The sequence below is a fragment of the Lonchura striata genome, chromosome 2, assembly GCF_046129695.1.
Source record: "Lonchura striata isolate bLonStr1 chromosome 2, bLonStr1.mat, whole genome shotgun sequence".
NCBI lineage: Eukaryota > Metazoa > Chordata > Aves > Passeriformes > Estrildidae > Lonchura > Lonchura striata.
Genome location: NC_134604.1, coordinates 102,918,251 through 102,936,308, shown reverse-complemented (window position 1 = coordinate 102,936,308; position 18,058 = coordinate 102,918,251). Strand labels below are relative to the sequence as shown.

Genomic DNA, 18,058 nt, shown 5'->3' with positions numbered 1-18,058 from the left:
CTTTCCTCTCAACCATTAAAGTTGTACAAAAATGGAAAGCATTTGCAATAAAAAATGGGTGACAGAGCTAGGATCCTGGACAATATGTGAATTCCTATGGATAATGAAATAAAAATCTTTGGACAATATTAAAATCTGATAGGAAGTGAAAAATCAGGCAGTATGGAAGCTAAGGGTGAGTGTTTATTTTTTTGTCATTTCACGTGAATTAACATACTGTCTGCCTTATATTGTGTTGCCTGAATTTTATGATTCATAACACTTTTCCTCATACCATCTCATAGCTACAAAATTATGCATGGTTCCAAAACAAGCACATCAATGCTGAATCATTTCTACAAACCAGTAAGACTCTGAAGTAGCCTACCTCACTTTAAGTACAGGGAAAAGAAAACTTGGTATTGATATCTTAATATTTGAATATTAATAACAACTATTAGGCTTCATGTTCAGTTTTGACTGATTAACTGATGCTTTTGTGAGTCATTTATCAATTCAATGTTATTTTAATATGGGATTTTTGACATTAAGTTCCTCAATTTTTTTAAAAAAGATAAAGCCACTGACTCCACAAAAAATTGTCAACAAAGACCCATGGCACCTTAAAAATGCCATTAGTGAGGGACTCCATAGGAATCAGCAGCATGCCAAATATTTCACTTTCCACAGTCTTTGTCCCTGCAGTTCTAACATCTCTGACAAAAAAATAATATTTAACCTTTTGCTTACCATTTTTTAATTAAAAAAGTACAGACAATATTTAAACCCTTCTCTGTGAAAAGCACGAAGCAGTGCTGCTTAGCACTCAGTGTGTGTCTCTGGAGAAAATGCCAGCTTACCAGGAGTTTTAAGTGGCAGCCAGCATGACAATAGCAAAAGACATGAGCACCCAGGTGTGAAATCATAGAGCCTTTCCAGCAGCAGCATTTTGCTGTGTGATAGGTTGCATTCGGATTTGTGAGAATGTTTCATAAATAATTTCAGGTAAAGCTTTAATATTTGATTGGAGAGCCGGCACAAATGAAGTGCCAGCATAAAAGCAATCCAAGGGCAGTGCCTTTCTCCAGAATCTCTTTTGTGCAAAGCAACTTGAAAATCATTGTTCGTAATTTAATTATGTAGCACAGTTGTGCCTTTTTAGAGTTCATATGGCATGAGGCAGAACAACCTTGAGGGTGATAGCCCACGCCTACAATGGCTTTTATTGCACTGTTTGAGGGACCACAACAAGACTGGATTCCCTACCATAAAAATGTCAGTAAAAATAACATAATCTTTCTCCAAATTTCAGCCTCCCCAAATCAAATATTTTTCCAGCAAAACAAAACTGGGTGGCCTGAATTTTCCCACAAAAACACAGAATATCTGGGGATTTTCAATTTCCTGAGAATGGATCCAAATTTTTAAACTAAATCAGGCCCTTTTGTCAAGAAGCTTTGATTTGTTAGATTTCCAGCTCTCTGTCCACCCCAAACAACATTTCTAAGTGCTTGCAACAGCTGTTCAGCAGCTCCAACCCTCGGTGCTGTGGTTCTGGTGCAGACACAAGAATCAAGACCATGATGAAGTTTTCCAGCCCAGGCTGCTGGAGGGTTTACACGGCTGGGAGGTTCCTCACCGAGCGTGCTCGTGTGTGCCAGGCCTGACCGTGTTTGATGTTATAAACGGGACCACACTCCCAGTACTAAAAGGGATTTCAGCATTTATTATAATGAAAAGAAAAGCCCAAAGCAAGGGGGCCTGGGGGCTGAGCAGGAGTGTTCCCCCGAGGATGCTGCGGTGCCGGCGCTGGCTCTGCTGAGCAGTGATGTGCCCGATGTTCCAGGTGGAGAGACACAGAATCAGTGGTTCAGATGCCCCTTTTGGTCCTGTTTTTTTGTCCCTTTGAATTGGTTTCTTTTTGGATCCTTCATTTGCGTGAAGGTTTAAGGCACTTGATTGTCCCATTACAGTTCTGCCCAGGCTGGCTCGTTTCGCTGCGGGTGGTGCACTTAGGTGTACTATGGTATGTAGAGTACCGTGTGTGGCAAGAACATTTCTCTCCCTCTCAGGATTTTTCATTGAGGTGCACAGAGAGAAATGAAAGAGAAAACGATTTATATTTCTGCTCCTTGTTTTTCCTATGTGGATTGTGTTTGTAGATTTGTTTACCTGGAGTGAGTGCTTGATTGGATTCTGGTGAGGATTGTTTGAGCCTGATGGCCAATCCAATCCACCTGTGTCTAGACTCTTGCGAGAGGGTCACAAGTTGTGTTGGAGTTAGAGAAAGTAGTAGGTAGTTTTAGTATCCTCCTTTTATATAGTATATTAATGTATTTTGCATAGTTATAATAAAGAAATAATTCAGCTTTCTGAATTGAGTCAGACATCGTCATTTCTTCCCATTAGGTTCACCTGCATTTAGAATAACCATATTTCTTATAACGACCCTTTTCACCCCTTTTACCATAACCAAACTAACAGCACATGCTTAACAATTATCAACTGTTTTACAGCTGTTTCTAACCTATTTTTAACATTTGATCTGGGTTACAGAGTCCAGTACCAGTGACCCTGTTGCTGCCTGTGTACTCCAGCTGCAGACACTTCTGAGGTGTTTTCCCCAGCTCATCTCTGTGGTGGGCTGCCAGGTGCTGGCTGCAGGGAGCCTCTGCAGCAAAAGCACTCACCCCCATGGACATTTCCTCCTAGCTGGAAACTTTGTTTTCAGAGACACCCCTGGCTGAGAAAACCCAGTCATGCAATTAAATCTCAGAGGGTGCATTTCATATTGCATCACCACTCTCAGTAAAAGAAAGATGTCCCATTGTTTTAAATGTCACAGTTTTTCTTTTACTTCCTCTTTTAATATTTTTATTGTTTATTTGGGTGTTTTTGTTTGTTTGATTGGCTTTTTGTATAGAATATTTTACCAATCATTATTTTATTTGTATTAGTATTTCATCTGGTACCTTCTGTATAGATCTTTGCCTTGTAGACACCATGTTTACCAGTCCATAATGGCTCCTAGCAACCTCTTTTCTTTTTCATGCTACTCCACCACCCAGGTGCATTGCTACTGGCTATTTTCCACCCTGTGCCTGCAAGCAGCTGGGTAGTTTTAGTTATCATTGGAGAAATCAATTGGATTTATTGCACCTCAAAGATGGTAATAAACACTTTGCAGGATCAGCCATTAGGCTTTGGCTTCCTTACTGATGAATTTGCTGTAATGATAATTATGAAGTTTCGCTGTCTGCTGTTATAGGCAATGAAAATCAACAACCATAAACTGTCCAAGAAATCCCTCTCTAATCTCACCAACATAAACTTTTTGCTCCTTAAGCTCTTTAAGTCATTTGGTTTCACTAACAGACTATTTGGGTGCACTTGATAACATGGTCAGGATGACACCTGACAGCAGTGACCAAGCTCTTGAGTGATGCCTACACTCACAGATGCTTTTTTCAAGCAGAGATTGGATAGGTGAATGAGAAACAATTAACATGAACCCAGAGAACAATTTTCCCTATATTGATAAATAATTGCCAAGAATAATAACTATAGGCACACACCTGCATGGACTTGGCAGAGCTTACTGAAGAACTAAAAAGGAAAAGCTTTTTTTTTCCTTCAGAAAACACTAATTTAAAAGGTAGAAAGTGCTGCAGCATACTTCTCATTAACAGAAGTAAAAAGAGCCACTGCAGCTTCTTATCAACAACTTTAATCATAGCATATGGTATATGCTGCTTAATCTTTGCTAGCTATTGTGAATCACAAATTACCTCATACAGTCCCAAAGCAACTGAAGATGGGTCTGCAAAATCTTTTTATAGGGGTGACACTTCAAGTTATGAGAATTTGTAGTAAAAATGTTAATGAAAAGCAGAAAATTGAATGAAAATTTGAAGTTAATGAGAGGTAAGCATCTGTTACAGCCACTGTGCTTTAAAACCTGTACATTATGCAGAGAAAATTTAAAGGATAGCTCCAGAAAAAGTCATTGCAGAAGTAGTAATAATACCAATAACAGAGTATACCTGAATTTATATAGGGTTTTCTTTGTAATAACATTTTAATGTGCTCTACATAATCAGTCCTTTAAAATTCAGTCTCTTTATTAATTACTCAGGTATGATAAACTTTAAAGTGTGTTTTATCAGCTTTAAGAAACTGATGGTTTTCTATCTTTCTACACAATGTATTTATATCTGCATTTGTAGTGAATCCATTAGCTAAAAAAACCCATGCTCATTAAGGTTCTACTTCATGTAAATGAGAACTGGCAGCCCAGCATAATGTTTTAGGCAGCTTTCTGATCTCAGCCAAGAAATGTCCAAACAAAAGTAAAATTATAACTGGTCAGGCTAAAGAGGTGTAGAAGTTCAGAACACATATCCATGCTCTAGAGGTTGTAGTGTTTGTAGCACACTACAAATCCCAAAACTCTTGAATTAGTACTAGTGAAGAGGTAGGGCTATTTTTTTTAATCTTTAACTGGAAATGCTGATATCTGACGGTTCTTTTTTTCATTTTTGTAACTGCTACTTATTGCAAGATCTTGGGCCAGATGCATGTAGATCATTGGCATCTGGGCTCCACTTACAAAAAAAAATACAATATAACAAATGACAGGTATCATGTATTTGTGGACATTAGGTCCTTCAGAGAACAAATTTAGAATTCAAGTTGATCTGAAAGACTTCTACTTGACAGCTGTCATTTCAGAATCACTGAGTGAAATTGTGTCTCTTTTGCAAGTTCCTTTGGTGTCAAAGCTTTGTGTCAGTGCAGGTAACAAGAAATTTTGATAACAGTATAACACAAGGAATGCTTCCACCTGACTTTTCCTGTGTTAAATAGAAGGGTCTATTGTGTCTGACTGGCCCTGCTGGTACACAGCACTTGGCTGCAGCTTCTGTGTGTGTGCACTGCCGAGCTGCAAACAGTGAAAGGGTCAAAACTGTCCTTCACTCCCCATGCCACACTGTCTGAACTGAGATTTAAATCAGAGAAAGAACATATGTATGTCAAAAGGACCATATGGCTTTCAATAATTTCTTCATAGTGAAGATAGCAATGTTTGTTATTTAAAAGATTATTTTTGTGTTTTGGTAGAAAATATTTTTTTGCCTAGAGCTCTTTGTCAGGCAAATTGAAAGAATAAAAATTTTGACCTTTCTCTTTCTGTTTTGAAACTCTGCATGTATGTGTATGTGCAACCTACATTTCCATCTTCACCTGCTTCCTTACATATTTTTATCGACTGTAGGTAAAGGACAAAAAAAATTTTAAAAAAGGCATAAATGTTTATCTTTCCATTATTTCACAGGCACAATGCCCAGAAAATATAAAACAAGAGAAAACATATTTTAAAAGATATATGATATATGCTCAGCTAAATGAGAGTTGCTCTCATTATCCTGACAGAAATATAACAAATGTGTTGAAATAATTTGTAAAAAAAACATGCAGGAAATTAAAATAGTTTAATTTACAGTTGTATCTTTCATTTAGTCAACCAGATATCACTTTAAAGGAGTCAGGGGATGAACTCCCTTCCCTTTGCAACTTAAAACATCTCTCTGGCATCCCATCGTGGTATTAATATGTTAACCTGGAGCACATTTGACTTCCTACTTCTTCCTCTGGCATCTGTGTGGACAGTGATCTCAATATGATATAAATATTAAAGTAGTTGTATGGCAGAAGCTGATTGTAGCAAGTGCTGCTTATCAAAGGGAAATGAGGGGAGAGGAATTAAAGCAGATCCCCTGGCACTCCAGGTTACTGTCTCCAAAAGGTCAAGGCTTTTACCAGATGTGTAGGAGAATTAGAGTCTCAGGAGATAGTCTGGTTTTATTTCACCTTGACAATTCACTAGAGCAATGAAAAGAGACATGTCCCTGAATTTACCTTTTACCCAGGTTTTTCCTTCTGTAGAGCAGTGTGTTTGTAATTCTAGGCTAATTCTGCTCCAGACTCACAGACGTTCATGACCTCTGTCCCCTTCTTTCCTTACTGTAACTGATACCCTTTTCATTCCAGTGTGCTGTTGCTGGGAATGGCCAGATGTCTTTTAAATGACATAATGGGAACAACACTCTTTCCTAGGTCTCCTAATTCTGTAAGAAGTCATTACCTTCGCTTCCCACTTGCACTTTTGGAGGGGCATTTTTTAACCCTTTTTATAAATTTTTCCAAATGGTGCAGGATTTTCCTCAAGCAGCCATGCCTGTTGTACATGTGTAATTCACCTGGTATGTAATAAACATTTTCAGTAGTTTGGAATCTTTAGAGTGTGGATGACTTAAATCCTGATCCACAGCCTGGCTGAACAGTATTGTGAAGACAAGGGCCAGTTCTCCAACTGTGAACTCTGTCTGCTCCCAGATAGAGCTCTCCTTGCTGCCTCTTTAGAGGGTTGCACTTATGGCTGAGGTAGTGGTGAGTAAGAGATCTATAAATGGGCTCTGGTGAGGAGTAAACATCATGTGGTCGTTCACTTTGGAAGCTTGTTGAGTGGGAGGCATTTACTGAACCTTGGTGCACTTGCTATAATCACTGATCTTCGAAGTGCTAATGTCTGTTTTCTCCTGTGTAGAGTTACTTCTTATAAAAGAAGATGCCTTAACAGAATTTTAGGGTTAAATGTATAGGGCTGGAAACTATTGAAATAAAGAAAAAAAAAATTAGTGCCCAGTGATTCATGCCTGGTCTTTAATTATATAATATTAATGTATTAGCAAATGCATATGTGGAGATACAGCCAAAATCTGGATGGATTTCATGTTTCTTCTTCTTTCAGCTACCATGCTCTCTAAGAACAGAAAGCACTGACAACTGGAATTACTAGTGGTTTTTTAAGAATAAGTATTTTGTGTGCTTGCTGTTAATTAGTTGGCTGTTTTCAGAGAATAAAAGGGAGATACAGAATTAAAAACTGTAATTTTGAAAAAGGAAAAAGTAATGAGATTTTACAATTAATTTCTTTATTTGAATTTATTTTTGAAGCTGCATCTGTGTTGAACAGCACAAACATTAAATAATTTCTTATATAAAAATAGCTACTGCTTTTTTTCTGTGGTCAGAAACCTCAGGGATCCAGTCTTTTTTATTCCAGAAGCTGACACTGGCATGTAACCTACTGCAATCATAGCCTTGCAGATTCTCAGTCAGGGAATAGAGGTCTTGAGGACTGAAAACTCCTCTAATTCCATGATTCAAAGCACTCCTAAGTATGTGCTTATGTCCACCCTTAATCAGGACAACATTTAAGCATTTGCTCTCAAGTATATTATTTTTTTAAATGGCTGAGGGCTGTTTGGTGCAAGGTTGATTGGAGCAGCGAGGGAGTCTGGTGAAAACCTGCAGCAGCTGAAAGAATCACCAGAGAACATAACTGTGAGCATTACTAATGTACCATAAGCAACCTATTTTTGAGTTTACAAGCTCCCATGGATCTCTGGAGGAGTTTGTGCTCTAAAAATAACGTGCCTTTGGGAGCTGGGACAGGGAGAATTGGAGCTGGCCAGTGGGAGGTCTGAGTGGATTAGAGCATCACAGGGAGATAATAGAGAGTCCACTGACTGCAAAGGGAGATCAGGTGGTAATTATAAGCAATCAGAGAGCAGAGAGTATACCTGAGAGAAAGGTGATACATTTAACAGGTGTTAAAATAGCATCACTTGCAAGCACCATGCTTTAGACAAAATTTGAGAAAAGTGGGCTTGATTTTCCTCAGCACCTGAGCCCCATGGAAATATTTATCATCATGGCAATTTGGTTTTTGCTTCTTTTGGGTGGCAAGGGGCAGGGTTCCTGGGAGCTATAGTTTTTGATTTTTATTGCTCCTCCCTGCAGGCACATGGTCTCCTGGAAGGCTGGGTTTCCTTTGGTTAGAGCTGCTGTGTCCCAGTTGTGACTGGAAGAACTGGAGAGCAGGTTTTTTGGTGGTCCACTGCCTAGTGAGAGACCCTTGTCATGGAAGGAGGGAAGCAGAGAGGTGCTTGCTTGGCTGGATGGGATACAATGCCAGTTTGGACCTTGCAGCCCTGAGGTCATGAAGGTATTAGGGGATATTAATTTCAATGGGAGCTGGAGGTCAAAGGTATGGGAACCATGAGGAAACAAAGAAAGGACAAAGTTATTGAAAAAATGGAACATGTGACCAAAAGTAATCCCATCAACCAGATTACTTGTTTTATTAGCAACACAGTAATATAGTTTATAGCACCTTGCTGTTTTAGTTTGTAATCTCACTGATGGCTCCACAGCTAGGCAGGGGCAAGAAGGACCTTGCACATGGCCCATGAATCCACCTTGGCCCTCATGAGTAGAGGACAGCTTCCCCTGGGACAAGCAAAACCTCTGCCAGACTTGCAGACTGCCTGACCCCAAGAGTGCCTCAGGAAAACATCCAGTCCCATGTCCTGCCCTGGTCATTGCTCAGGGCCGTGTCCAGTCCGGGTTTGAATATCTCCAAGAATGGAGTCTCCACAACCTTTCTGGGCAACCTGGACTAGTGTTTGACCACCCTGATGGTAAAATAAGTTTTATTTCTTATTTAGATGAAATTCCATGTATTTCAATTTGTGCCTGTTGTCTTCTTTCCTGTCACTCAGCACAGTGAGGAAAGTCTGTCTCCATCCTTTCTGTACCCAAAGGCTTTGTGCCCACCTTCTTTGTGTCACCACAATCTTGGGGCTTGATGTGCCCAGCACAGGATGGCTGTCATTAGGAACTCGGGAAGTAAGGAAAGATTAAACTACTTAAAGAAGATCAGCATGTAGCTCCCATGCAAGGCAGATGTGTCCTCCAGGGTGATACCTGTTGCTGTTGGACACAAAATCAGTACAGAAAAGCTTGGTGAGTTCAAGAGAGAAAAGACTCAGTTTTATTTCTGACCTCACAATATATAAAATTCTAAAAGTGACAGTGGATTGGAGGATGAAGTTGCCACCTCTCCAACTACACTGCTCAAACCAACCCTTTATTAATTCTCTCCTCTCACAAAAAAGAATGTAAAACAACCATTATTTACATGAATAGTGTGTGAGAACTTCAGTAGAAATATGTAAACATTATCAGAAGGCTAAAAAAGTTTTATAAGAACTTTAAAACATTCAAAAGAACTATAAAACAAACACTTTTAAAAATCAAGGCAACAGACACCTGAGAAAACACAGCCTTAAATCTCAGATGCTGAATCTGCTAGAAAGATGCAAAAAAAAAAAAAAAGTAATCCTAAAACTCAGAATGCTAAATTACAGTTATCCATCATGCCACAATCTGCCCACAATGTGTTTGGAGGCAGAATCTGTCACTGGCCTCTTTGAGCAGAAGGATCAAAAAACACTTGTGATGCTGGGGACCACACTGTGCTCAGGTTTGCCTGGTGTGCCCTGCACACTCTTTCCTGATCCCAGGCTTGAGCCCTTGAGTTCAGTCATAGCCAGCAATGTTTTATTCACATACCACTTGAAAACAACCACCCTGTGATACTCAGGAACAGGCACAGAAGAGTTTGAAAGAGAAAGGAGGATAATCCTGAATGCTGAAGCACACGGAGAGTGTGTGTAGGCAGGAGGTAATTACATAGGACAGGATTACTTGTGTGTGTGTATCCCAGGGAGCCATCAAATACAACCCTAAAGCTGGATTTTGTTTTTGAGAGCAGAAAGAGAAATACCTTAAATTACCTGACTGGAAGGAAATTTCAGCTGAAACAGAACAGTGCATTGCCTTCCTGAGCCCAGCTATGAGATGGCTGCACTGTTTGATTGCTAATGGCCACAGTGTTGTTGGTAGCACTACACAACGTGTTATGGCCACCTCACTGTAGGCAATGACACCCTCTCACTTTATTTCAAGACAAGTTAATTAATATTTGATTTCTTTATTTAAAGGTTGCCACCACTTTCAAGCAGTCAGTGTAAGTTGTTCAGGGTTTCTCTTAATAGCACCTCTCTTCTCCAGGGAAGAGTTTCTTCTGAAAGAGAATCCCAGCCTTTTGAATGTCCCTCCACCGTTTGCTCAAATGTGCACAGCCTGAATGTGTTCAGGAGCACAGCAAAAACTCCCATCATGTAACACGTTGTGAATATAGAAGGTTGTCGTTTTTTGTTCTGTCTTGTGACTTTTTCTCTTGTTTTCTAAGTGTTTATTAAATGTTCATGAATTCAATAAAATTTACCAAAAGTAGACATATTCCTCCACCTCAAATACCTTATACCAAAGTGTATCAAATACCCAAATACTTATATCTTAGCTGATTGAACATATATGCTGAGAAAGTTAGTGTCTTGACCTTTTGAGAGTTAATTGTAAAACCTGTTTTCAGGTTTTCAATATTGAGCTATTTAGAACCACTGATATCAATAGCAACCATGGTATTTCTTAATTTCAAATAGAACAGAAATAGGCCCTGTGCTGGGCTTCAAATTAGTGGTGATTTTGCAGGAAGAGTCTGTAGATGGGTCAAAGGAAACTGCTCATCACTCCCCAGACAGAAGCTAAGTACCCCCCAACCTTGCTTTAGATAAATAAGTAAGTGGGATTTATGAAAAGAACACAGAAGATACTTTGCTACTGTTTCTAGAATACTGCCCTTAGTGCTGGTCAGTCATGAGAATTAAAGCAGAAATAGGGAAGAAGTGAATCTGTGACAAAAGTAGTTACAGGAAGATAGACACTTCCAAAAGAAGAGAGGCTGAAAATTCCCCAGGGCTATTCAGTTTGGATAGAGTCTCACCAGTGAAGAGTCTAACAGACAGAACAGAAAAGGCAAGAGAACCAAAAGCAGTTAAAAAAGCAGGTTTTAACCAAAGCGGTTTTTAAAAATAAAAATGCACAGACATATATATGTATGTATCAGTAAGTAGGTACTATTAAACAGTAAAATTAAATACCACTTTGATTTTTATGAATTGATGCATCCCTACTCCCTACAACATGGCCACACTGCTGAGCCACAAGTCAGGATTTGCCTCCTGTGCCTGCTGAAGCAGTGGCAGGGCTTTCCTGGGGCTGAGTCCCACCCAGGGTCTGCAGGATGCTGGGGATGAGATGGGCAGTGGGGTGGGGCAGAGCCCCAGCACCCTGTGCCAAGGGCAAAACTCAAGGATTTGAAGGCCTGAAGTCTTGACAGAATCATGAAATTTCCTCAGACAGAGATCTGGAGAGTAGGTGGGAAAAGCTAGTGGATCACAAGGATTTGTATTCCCTGAGCTTGGCTGTAAACAAGTGCTGTCAGCAAAAGAAAAATTGCAGGTGTGGAGAGTGTCCTCCCCCTCACAGCTTTTCTGCATGATCTGAAAATACCTGTGAGTGCACTGATAATGATTAATTTCTGGTCTTGTATTTGTTGCACAGGTCTGACAAGTGAAATTGAATGGATTGCAATGAATGGAGAAAATTTCAAATATTTTATATATTTGTATGAAGACTATGAACTTCCCAACTCTTCAATACCCCATAAGAAGCATCTTATTTTTACATTTTTATCAATGCTTTCTCGTTGACCATTTTGTTTAACATAGGAAAGTAGTGTTGAAATAAAACAGAAGAAGGCAACTAGCAATGAATGTGTATGTACAGGAATGATTTTGGCCTGAGTAGTGTAATTTGAAGTTTGAGCAAAAGTACAAAAAACTTTTAAAGATTACATTATTATTTTCAATTAATTTGGTTTCTTTATTTTTGAAAAATGTCAATGTGTACAAATGAGTTTTTAAACTCACAAAATACAGAATAAATTAGGGATGTAACATGTTCTGTTGTGAGTTCCTAGTTATAGAAGAGGTATCATGTACAATGTGTAATAAAGGAAATTAAAATATTAAAAGCAGTGGTCTTTCTGGTGAGTTGAACTAATTTCTTCTTTTGTTGTAGAGACAAAGGGTTTCTTTCCCTCCTGAATCTAAAATGCACTGCAGTTCTGATACTCATGCATCACGTTTATGCAATGAATATACAAGATGTGAGGTAGCTGACAGAAAACCTGCAACCATTATTCAAATAAACAGTCATCCAGCCTTGATGGAATATGTTCATGAATATAGCTTGGAGGATCATTATCTTCAAAAGCTCAGATCAAAAGGGGACACTGGAATATGGATGCTGGGCTAAAGTAATGTATGATCACAGCACCTCTTCTATAGAGTGATTAATCCTTGATGCTTGCTTTTTATGGGCTGTATATAAAAGGACACTGATGCATATTCTATTTTTGGAAATGAGATCTTATTGTAAGAGAAATTTAATACACTGTGTCTCCATGGTCTCTTTTATGTTACTTACTGTAAAGGGATATGAGGAGCTGTTTTTAATAATATTCTTCTAATGTTGATTGAAACTATTCTACATACTCTGAAACTCTCTGCCTGGCTCTTGTTTATTCAAATAAAATAAAGATAATTATTCTGGTAAGAAAACAGATTTCAAGTTGAATATTACTTACAATGACATCCATCTAATTCTTGTTTGCTCCATCAGATAATGCAAGAGCTAACTGAAATGATTTTTGAATTTTAAGTTTCCATATATTTGCATTACTTTGTACAGGAAATTAGAACAGAGCTGTACTCTCTGAAGCTCAATTAAAATGACATTCTTGTATTTCTTGCTTTGAATATGCAATATCAACATTGCTTACTGTCCTGCTTCAACCTTACATGCTCTGATTTCCCTTATTGCATTTCTTGGAGGTGAACATCCCTGAAGGACGGGTTGAAATGGAAATGTCAAGAGATGGAATGTATCAGGAGCAGCTTTCATTTACATCATAAAGAGATGAACATGTCTGTTCAATTGAAAATGAACAGTTTTCCCCAACACTGCATTATCAGTCACTGGTATTGGACTGCATTGTTCCTACCAGTCTGGAAATGATAAAAATGAGAAAACATGTAATCCCTTGATCCAAAAGCATGCTGAAGGTGAGATAAGTCAGGGCCTTGGCTTTTGTTTTCTTTACTCAAAAAGAGTAATTTCAGAGAACTGGGGAAAGGTAAAGCCTCATTTCCCTCCTCTTATAGTTAGGGACTTCACAGTGGAAATTCCAGGAGATGGAGAGAGTTGGGACCACATTCCAGTCTTCATACCTGAATGTGTAGGTGAAAGAAAAAAACCTCATCCCTGACAGAGGAGTGTGGTTCTTTTGCCAGATTTCAAATCCTTGTTTCCAAATAGAGGGGTACCACCAGGAGCCACTGAAACACCTCCAGAGTGGGGAGGGACCAGTCAGAGGCAAAGAATACTTTTTCTGAGCATTTTCATTATTTTAGATGAAAATTTTTACACTCCCTTGAGACTGACACCTAATGGGAAGTGGAGATCAGTGAGACCCCTGAGTTAAGTCTAAGTACTACAAGAAATCCTTAATAAAACACGAAATTATCCACCAAGTACTACGAAAAAAGAAGGCTGTGAAGAATCTCTGTCTCAGCTAGCAAACTTTACAACTGGACTGAATCATCTTGTGCTAGTGAGGTTATTTTTCATCTAAGCCTTATGAAAGGTTCTGGCTGTAGGGCACACACAGGCCAGTGAAAGATGTCCCAGGCAACTCTGCAGCCTAGTACTTCTGGCATGGGAAATTCTATCCCCAAGTGTTAGAGTTTGGCATAAATAAAGGATTGAGCTCTTACAATGAAGAATGAGTACTGAAATACATAATAACAGATCGTGCTAAAATCATGCCCATTTCCTGTGGTCACAAGGGAGTGTTTGTGGTGTGAGCCAAGCTCACTGACAGGTGTGCATGAACACCTCCCTAATGACCACCCCTAGAGAGTGGAGCCAGAGGAGTGGCTGCTCCAAAGCAAACAAAAAAGCTGAGCCAGAGAGACAAGCTCCCCTCCACCCCTGTCCCCGACCCTTTCAGCAGGGGACCCATGACATAAAGCAAAATACCTGAATTTCAGTGTCATCTCTGTGTGGTGCTGGTGTGAAATCCAAATGACAGTTCTGCCTCTGTGTCACCAAGCACTGAGCATGAAAGGTGCTCTGCATTGCATTTTTTTTTGTCCTAATGCCAAAAAAGAGATTTTATTAATCTAAGAGAAATTGCTCAATGATATTGTGGCAACATGTTCTGTTATAAAAAAATAGAAATAGGTGTCATGCAGTGCCCACAGGAAAGGGTTTAGTCTAATGAGACTGCAAGACCCCAACACATCTGGGAAGAGAGTTTTAATCACTGGCTAGTGAACAAAACCACACTTGAATTATTTTTCTGGTTATCTGTACAGAAAAATCTGAACACATTTAGCTTAGAAGTAAAGATAAAGATAGAAGTAAAACAATAATTACGGTTACTTGAAATTTTTGGGGAGTTTGAATTTATCTCCATTGGTTACTCTGGTTTAATCACTTTCAGTTAAAAGATGATATTGCTTCTGCATTTCTGAGGCAAATAGTGTTATTTGTCTTAAAACTCTGGAGGCTTGGATTTATGCATTAATTTGAATTATAGAACTAAGCAGGCAGTTTTGTCTTTTTTGTGATGGTGTAAGCTAGTAGTAAAAGCAAGTAGTTAAAAAAAAAAAGCAGTACTTCCCCACTGTACTGCTTTACCTACTGTATCAGTAAAACATCTGTAGTTACATGCAGCTGTGTTTATGGGGGTGAGTTCCCCAAACCAAAGTCTGGAGGCACAGTTCATGAGTTCAGTGGCATCTCAGCAGCACCATGCTCAGTGTACTCACAAGGATGATAGAGAAGGTCCTTTTATTTATCTCTTGTTTTGTGCAGTCTGTAAATTATTTATGAGAATGCATTAAAAAATCTGGCACTTTGGCCATTTTTTATTAAAAAAAATTGATGTTGAGAGAAGAGAATCACGGAAGAGGATCCAAGAAAAATAGTTGTATCTTTTCTTTAGCTTTAGGGGCAAAATATTGAAACAATTTTCTTTTGCCCTTGTGACTAAGTCCCAGTTTCTCTAATGTGTGCATATTTAATTTGAATGAGTTTTTGCAGATTAAATAATGTGCTTGGAAAAAAGATCCTAATTTTGGTATATAGGCTGCCTAGTACTACTGGTGCATAAATAATTACAAAGGAAACTTCCCCTAAAGCCAGTTTTTCAGTCCTCAAAAAATACTGCATCCCCAAGATAAAATATTCTGTAGAGACAAAAAAACGGAGCATTGGATATAAGATCAGTCAAACCTGGTAAAATCCAGTTTTCCTGTGTCTTTGGAAGACATTTCAAGCCATTTATAAAATAAGCACACCTAGCCATATGTTCTATTTATTTCCCACTACATTACTTTGCAGCAATCTATGAGGTGGATGTTTTTAAAGGCATCCTGCAGAAGACTGGTGGCTGACTGCAAGTGCAAGTGAAGTCAGAGTTCTCTGGCCCTGATACCTACTGGGGGCTTCTTAAGCACTGGTGGATGTTAAATCTTGTCTGGTAACTAATTAAATTTGATTCTGTCTGGATGTCATACTGTGAAAACTGATTTAATCCTTCTTTGTATCTTTAGTGAAACTAGAATTATATTTGTCTTTCTTACAGATGCTGCATCCACAGTGAATGTTTTTTACAGGTGCTGCAATAGTTTCTGTTGAGAATAATCTTCACCTGATACAGCAGTTCTTCATTTCCATCTAATATTTTCCTAGGTGAACAATTGCAGGGTTTTAGTGGTCCATAACACATTTCCCTTCCAACAGGCAACTGACATTCCAAGGCCTGGATCTTCTATCCTTAACACATATCTGTCAGCCATGTGAGGCAGGTTTGCACACAAGGGGCAGGATTCACACATTTTTTTGATCACGAGTAGGATCCATATGAGTAGATGTCATGGGTTGACACTGCAGCTGTCAACCCACCAAAGCAGCTCATTCACTGTCCTCTGCAGCTGGACAGAGGAGAGAAAATACAATGAAGAGTTCATGAGTTGAGGTAAGGACTGGGAGAGATCACTCATCAAATACCACCAAGGGAAAACAGGCTCGACTTAGAGATATGAAGAGAATTTATTGCTAGATCAGCGTAGGATAATGAGAAGTAAAGTAAACCCTTAAAAAAACCTTCCCCTACCCCTCCTTCCTTTCAGCTCCACCTCCTAGCAGAGCTGGAGACAGGGAATGGGGGCTGTGATCTGTTCATCTCCCGTGGCTTCTCCCGCTGCTCAGGGAGAGGAGTTGTTCCCCTCCTGCACCCTGGGGTCCCTCCCATGGCAGATATTCTCCATGACCTTCTCCAGCATGAATCCATCTCAGGGACAAGAGTCTCCCTCAGACTGCTGTGGTGTGGGTGACTCTTCCATGGGGTGCAGTCCTCCAAGGACAGGCTGCTCCTGCCTGGGAGCAGGGCCCCTCTCTCCACAGGTCTCCCAGAGGATCACAGCCTCCTCTCAGGCATCTGGGCTCCTCCATGGGCTGCAGGTGGATCTCTGCATCCCTGTGGATCCCCATCGGCTGCAGGGCCACAGCTGCTTCACCATGGGCTGTACCAGGGGCTGCAGGGGAATCTCTGCTCCATCACTTTGGAGCACCTCCTGCCCCTCCTTCTTCACTGACCTTGGTGTCTGCAGAGTTGTTACTCTCACATGTTCTTACTCTGCTCTTCTCTGGCCAAAAATTACTGCTGTGCCACAACTTTTGTTTTGATTTCTTAAATATTTTATCACATAGATGTTCCCTCTATCTCTAATTGGCCCATCCTTGGCCAGCAGCCCATCCATCTTTGGACCCACCAGGGATTGGCTCTGCCAGACATAGTGGAAGCTTCCAGTAGCTTCTCACAGTCATTTTTGTGGCCTTCCTACTACCAAAAGCCAGGCCAATGCAAACCCAATACAGTAGATCAAGTCATCAAGTGCAGGAGGATAGTGCAAGTGGGATGAACTCATAGAAAATGAGATGGGGAAGGTGGGGCTGAGAGACAAAAGACAGCCTAGGTGTAGGTTTCTGCTTTGAGAAACAGGGCAGGGAAAAGATTTATTTCAGGTAAAGCAGATTAAATATTCTGTAAGGCAGATTAAATATTCTTATAAGCAGCTGGGAGAAGTCTCACAATCACTGGCCCTTTTTCTCATGGGAGCCTTCAACTTTCCAGTTGTCTGCTGAAAATACACTCCACAGGGAGGACAGAGTCCAGGAGGTTCCTGGAGTGTGTGGAAGATTACCTGACACAGCTGGTGAGTGAGCCACCCAAGGGAGGTGCCCCGATGTTTGTGCCCTGTTGTGTGGACAGAGGAGTCGTGGGTGATGGGCTGCTTGGAGGGTGTCTCAGGCAAAGCCATCATGAAACAATAAAAGTTTTTGACTCTTGGAGAAATAAGGAGGGGGGTCAGCAGAACTGCCACCTCCAACTTTCAGAGGACAGCTGGTCACAACTGGTATTCCCTCAGGCTCAGTTATGGAACCAGTCCTGTTCAGCAGAATTTGCTGATGACATCAAGCTGGGTGGGAGTGTTGATCTGCTGGAGGGCAGAAAGGCTCTGCAGAGGGATGTGGACAGGTTGGATGGATGGGCTGAGACCAGCTGTATGAGGTTCAGTAAAGGGAACTGCCAGGTCCTTCACGGGATCACAACAACCCAAGACAACACTCCAGACTTGGAGAAAAATGGATGGAAGTCTGTGAGGTGTACCTGGGTCAGCCTGGGGGTGCTGGTCAGCAGAGGCTGAAAATGACCCAGGTGGCCAAGAAGGCCAATGGCATCCTAGCCTGGGTCAGCAATGGTGTGGCAGTAGGACCAGGGCAAGGATTGTCCCCCTGTACTCAGCACTGGTGAGGGCACACCTCAAATCCTGTGTTCAGTTTTAGGCCCCTCACTACAGGAAAGACATTGAGGGGCTGGAGTGAGTCCAGAGGAGGACAATGGACACTGTTTAGTGGTGAACTTAGCAGTGCTGGTTTAAAGATTGGACTTTGTGATCCTGTCTTTTCCAAATTAAACAATTCTATGATTCTGTGATTCTAAAATCCCCGCTGTCATACCATTTCTTTCTTCCCAAATTTTCAAACAGGTAGTTCAGCAAGTTCACCTGAGCAGGTCCAGCAGGTTGGTGAAGATATGTGCTGGACTGAACCATGAGAGATAAACACATAG

General features: G+C 40.3%; 1 protein-coding gene across 1 annotated transcript in view; it reads left to right on the top strand.

Moving 5' to 3' along the window:
- Positions 1-11,846, top strand: part of SMPX (small muscle protein X-linked) — a 39,868-nt gene extending 28,022 nt beyond the window's left edge. Inside the window, exon 5 of the mRNA XM_077781648.1 lies at positions 11,356-11,846. The gene's annotated coding sequence lies outside the window, so the exon portion shown is untranslated. The remainder of the gene's footprint in view (positions 1-11,355) is intronic.
- Positions 11,847-18,058: the final 6,212 nt, after the last annotated feature.